Raw genomic sequence first — 6,032 nt, forward strand, 5'->3', positions numbered from 1 at the left:
TTTATTCCCCAGTTTTGCTTTGAAAATATAAATATACCCCTAGGTTGTTAAGAGAAAATCTGACTTTATCTAAAGGAATTTTTTTTTATATAATTTAATTTTTTTAATGGGGTGACATCAATAAATCAGGATACATATATTCAAAGATAACAAGTCCAGGTTATCTTGTCGTTCAATTATATTGCATACCCACCACCCAAAGTCAGATTGTCCTCTGTCACCTTCTATCTTGTTTTCTTTGTGCCCCTCCCCACCCCCTATCCCTCTCCCATTCCCCCCTCCCCCCCCGTAACCACCACACTCTTATCAATGTCTCTTAGTTTCACTATTATGTCCCACCTACGTATGGAATAATACAGTTTAAAGGAATTTTTTTAACAGGAATATTTCAGTCATCATCTAGTTGGCTTGTCACTTCTTTTCTTATTTGACCCCAACCAATTAAATAAACACCAATGTTTCTCAATTCTTCTGCTGAGGGCAATTTTTTCTCCTATTTCTGTGCACACAGGATTAGTCAAAATGCTTTTGTCCAAATCAGCCTCAACTGCACTAACTCTCCCTCCTGTTGACAAGGATCATATGTTCACCATGAGCACCTCACTCACAGACAAGTTTTGCACCTTTGCTGCTTTCTTGGCTCCTTCAGTGCATACACCTAGAAGTCTTCAAGCAGGAAATAGGAGATTTCCAATTCTGTGAAAATCTCAGGTAAAGCTTCAACTGCATCAAATATCTGCCTCATCATTCTCTCAGTCCAGCACAAAGTGGGGTCAATTTTTGTAACTACTTCAGTAAGACCTCCTACAGCAGCATACTGAAGATCATTATGTTCTACAAATAGTGGTATAATTTTGGAAAAGATTGGTTTACAAATGATTTTTCCTTTACTATCTTTGAAAAAAATGCTAGGTCTGACTTGTATCTCCTGGCTCACCTTTAACAGTCCTTTTAAAATCCTGTCACCCGTTACACCTTCTTTAAGGTCATTCACTTTACAGCCAGGTTTGTTGATATCAAAAGACCTAATAACAATAAGTCAGGGTTCTGAAATAAAGTCTCGTGGGGTCACTGGAATTTTCTTTACTATGTACGTACATACAAATTCAACATTTTATTTCAGCTGCACAGAAATAAGAATAATAGGAGCTCTTGCTACTACTGTACCTGTACAAATGCAAGGCTCTGTTCATTCTGTTCTTTAGCTCGGCTCTCTTTTACCAAATTAATCTTATTTTATAGAATCAAAACATGCTTCAGTTTCATGACTTCTGTAGCATCCAGGTGTTCAGAAGTCTGAGGCTAAGGACAAGACTCATTACCAGCTATCAACAAAAGAGCTGCATCCATTGCTGCTACACTGTTAAGCATAGTAGCCATCAAATTATCATGGCCAGGACAGTCAACAAAGGAAATATGTGTAACTCAAAGTTTCCCTTGGTCCTAGAGAATGTCTATAGGAAAGTCATTAGATGTACTACTTCCACAGGATCTATATCATTTTGGGCAAGGACAACTTGAGTCATCAAGTTTATAAATCTTGGCATTAGCACATCCAAGCTTGATTGTAATATTTCTTCCTAGTTAATTTTTGGACCTGACAGTGTGAACTCCAGAAATAGCTTTTACAACTATGAATTTCCTATGAGCTATATGACCAATTGTACCTATATTAATTGTGGCTTGTCTGCTGATAACTTTATTTGAAAGTGGCATCAATTTGGTAACATCCAAGGTAGTGAAATTCTAGCAAAAAAGATGCAACTAGCCCAGAGCCACTCCACCCTTGTACTCCCTGGCCATTTTGCCTGGAAAAAAAGTATTGATTTTTATTATTATTATTATTTTATTATTATTGAGAGGCAGGGAGAAAGAGAGATGAACCTCCCACATATGCCTCGACTAGGATCCACTTGGCAAGCCCCCTACAGGCAACACTCTGCCCATTTTGGGCCCCTGCTCCATTGCTCAGGCAACTGAACTATTTCAGTGCCTGAGGCGAGGCCATGGAGCCATCCTCAGCACCCGGGGCCAACTTGCTCAAACCACTTGATCAATGGCTGTGGGAGGAGAAGGGAGGGTGAAGAGGGGTGGAGAAGCAGATGGTCTCTTCTCCTGTGTGCCCTGACTGGGAATTGAACCAGGGATTTCCACATGCTGGGTAGATGTTCTACTGTTGAGCCAACTGGCCAAGGCCTATTTTTTTCTTAATTAATTAATTTATTTTAGAGAGGACAGAAAGAAAGAGAGAGAAGGGGGGAGGGAAGAGCAGGAAGCATCAATTCTCATACGTGCCTTGACCAGGCAAGCCCAAGATTTCAAACTGGCAACCTCCGCATTCCAAGTCGACACTTTATTGACTGCGCCACCACAGGTCAGGCTAAAATCACTAAATAAAATCTTTTTTTAAAAAAGGCAGCAGATGAAGAGATAGCCAGACTCAATTTCTTGGAACTTGAGGTAATAAGAGACATCAACTCAAACTGTCAAATAAGATGACAAAAAGAAGATAAAAACATGATCAAAATGTAAAAATATTGTTTTTAAATGTACTTAATTTTTTAATTTTTAAAATTTATTGATTTTAGAGTGGAAAGGGGAGAAAAGAGACAGAGAAAGAAAAAGATTAATCTGTATGTGCCCTGACCAGGGATCAAATCCACAACCTTTGTGCATTGGGATGACACTCTAACTCAGTGGTCCCCAACCCCCGAGCCATGGACCAGTACCAGTCCATGGGCCATTTGGTACCCGTCTGTAGAGAAAGAATAAATAACTTACATCATTTCTATTTTATTTATATGATATTTAAGTCTGAACGATGTTTTATTTTTTTTAAATGACCAGATTCCCTCTGTTACATCCGTCTAAGACAGGGGTCCCCAAACTAAGGCCCGCGGGCCACATGCGGCCCCCTGAGGCCACTTATCTGGCCCCTGCCGCACTTCCGGAAGGGGCACCTCTTTCATTGGTGGTCAGTGAGAGGAGCACATTGACCATCTCATTAGCCAAAAGCAGGTCCATAGTTCCCATTTAAAATACTGGTCAGTTTGTTGATTTAAATTTACTTGTTCTTTATTTTAAATATTGTATTTGTTCCTGTTTTTTTTGTTTGTTTTTTTACTTTAAAATAAGATATGTGCAGTATGCATAGGGATTTGTTATAGTTTTTTTATAGTCCAGCCCTCCAACGGTCTGAAGGACAGTGAACTGGTCCCCTGTGTAAAAAGTTTGGGGACCCCTGGTCTAAGACTCACTCTTGATGCTTGTCATGGTCACGTGATACATTTATCCGTCCCACCCTAAAGGCCGATCCGTGAAAATATTTTCTGACATTAAATTGGTCCATGGCCCAAAAAAGGTTGGGGACCACTGCTCTAACTAACCAAGGTATCTGGCCAGGGCTTTAAATGTACTTTATAAAATAAAATAGAATTATAGGAATGAAAAACATAGTCATTAAAAGTAAAATTCATTAAAAGGGTTAAACAGGTGAATACAACTGAAAAAAATATAAGTCAACTGTATTATAGACATGAAGAAATACCTAAAATAAGAGAGGGGTGTGAGAAGAGAAAGAGAAAGGGTGAATATACAAGAGATATTAAATGAAATGGAGTATAGGGAGGCTAACATCAAATCTAATATCAATAGAAGGGCCAGGCGGAGAGAACAGAGAGGATGAGAGAATGAAGGATTGATAGTCAATGTTTGAGGGAAATATAAAAGCTTAAATGTTTACCAAAATTAAAGAAACACTCAAATACTTAGATTCTGGAAATAAAGTATGTTTCAGGCTGGAGGAATTAAATTTATACTTAAACAAAGGTTGTAAAACTGCAGACTTCCAGCTAATGTAAAATCTAACAGCACCTAATGATAAAAGATTACTACAAAAGGGCACTCATCAGTTATCGGCAGATGTGTCATCACCAGTAGCCATAGAAGTTGTATAACAAAGGAGAGAATTACCAGAATATCCAGTAAACTGTGTCCTATGACTTAAAACGAATTCCTTTTGAGATGGAAAAAAACAACAACGTCAGTTATCTGTTTTCTTGCCAGTGAATGCTTGGCAGTAATTCACGAATAGCCTGGCAACTGAAAGCTGAACCAGCAATTAAAACTAAGGTTAAACCACAGTATTTTTTACTAATTAAGATTACAGTGAGGCCCTGGCCGGTTGGCTCAGCGGTAGAGCGTCGGCCTGGCGTGCGGGGGACCCAGGTTCGATTCCCGGCCAGGGCACATAGGAGAAGCGCCCATTTGCTTCTCCACCCCCCCCTTCCTCTCTGTCTCTCTCTTCCCCTCCCGCAGCCAAGGCTCCATTGGAGCAAAGATGGCCCGGGCGCTGGGGATGGCTCCTTTGCCTCTGCCCCAGGTGCTAGAGTGGCTCTGGTCAGCGGCAGAGCGATGCCCCGGAGGGGCAGAGCATCGCCCCCTGGTGGGCAGAGCTTCACCCCTGGTGGGCATGCGGGGTGGATCCCGGTCGGGCACATGTGGGAGTCTGTCTGTCTCTCCCCGTTTCCAGCTTCAGAAAAAAATACAAAAAAAAAAAAAAAGATTACAGTGTATGTGATTCTATGAAGAAATGTAGTTGGGTTAAGAGTCAAGTGGGGAGTTGGAAATGCTTAGTGAAGAAATACCAGATGCTGGGGTCAATAATCTAGATTTTGGCTATTCAGACAACAGAGATACAATGGTTGTCAGCAGTGTTTAATATACTTTAGATTCTAATGCACTGACCTGCAAAGTCTGTCACATAATATTTCTAATGCTTAACAGTTTGTACATGATAAAACAGAGCTATCAACTTTAAAATGGTGTGATTGGATTTCAGTCTATTCTTTCTCATAAATAATACTTTTTTTACTACAAAAGTAATTTCTACCTGAAACTTTTTTTTTTCCTGTATTTTTCTGAAGCCGGAAACGAGGAGAGACAGACAGACTCCCGCATGCGCCCGACCTGGATCCACCCAGCATGCCCACCAGGGGGCGACGCTCTGCCCCTCGGGGGGGGGGGGGTCGCTCTGTTGCGACCAGTGGCCTCTGCCCCACTCTAGCACCTGGGGCAGAGGCCAAGGAGCCATCCCCAGCACCCGGGCCATCTTTGCTCCAGTGGAGCCTCAGCTGTGGGAGGGGAAGAGAGAGACAGAGAGGAAGGAGAGGGGGAGAGGTGGAGAAACAGATGGGCGCTTCTCCTGTGTTGTGTGCCCTGGCCGGAATCAAACCCGGGACTTCTGCACGCCAGGCCGACGCTCCACCACTGAGCCAACCGGCCAGGGCTCTACCTGAAACTTTTAAAGAAATATACAAATCACAAGAAAACATCTAAACATAGGACATCACCCAAAGAAAACATTAGTTTTTTTCTAAAAGTATATTTTGTTTTATTATTTTTTCATTAAAATTTTTATTTTGAGAGACTTATAGATTCACATGCAATTCTAGGAAACAATACTAACAGATTCCGAGTACTCTTTATTCAATTTCCCCCAATGGTAACATCTTGCAAAACTATAGTAAAATATCAGAGCCAGGATATTAATATTAATACAATCAAATACAAAACATTTCCTGCATACAAGAAACCTTCATATTGTCCTTTTAATGAATACTGAATCTAAGAATTCCCAAGTTCTATACTGATTGGCAACATCATGAATGGATTACCACACTATGACATGATTTTAATTCTACAGGTATAGTAAATTATATTTATTTTCTTGCATGCTTTCTTAACATTGGACTTTTCCATTATTCCTCAACGTCGGCAATATAAATGATTTTCATATTGTAAATAACTAACCAGTCCTACCTTCACCTTCACAAAAGGGAGGAGGATGTATGATAAGCATAAAATTACTACGTGAGTGCCTTATCTGTGGTGGCGCAATGGCTAAAGCATCTACCTGGAATGCTGAGATCACCAGTTCAAAACCCCAGACTTACCTGGTCAAGACACATATAGGAACTGATATTGATGCTTCCTGCTCCTCCCCCACCTTCTCCCTTGCTCTTTCTCTCTCT

At 40.7% G+C, this 6,032-nt stretch overlaps 1 pseudogene; it reads right to left on the reverse strand.

The window, feature by feature from the left end:
* Positions 1-388: 388 nt before the first annotated feature.
* LOC136322883 (eukaryotic translation initiation factor 2 subunit 3, X-linked pseudogene) lies at positions 389-1,803 on the reverse strand (annotated as a pseudogene).
* Between the last annotated feature and the right edge of the window lie 4,229 nt (positions 1,804-6,032).

This window comes from Saccopteryx bilineata, chromosome 2 (assembly GCF_036850765.1).
Source record: "Saccopteryx bilineata isolate mSacBil1 chromosome 2, mSacBil1_pri_phased_curated, whole genome shotgun sequence".
Lineage (NCBI taxonomy): Eukaryota > Metazoa > Chordata > Mammalia > Chiroptera > Emballonuridae > Saccopteryx > Saccopteryx bilineata.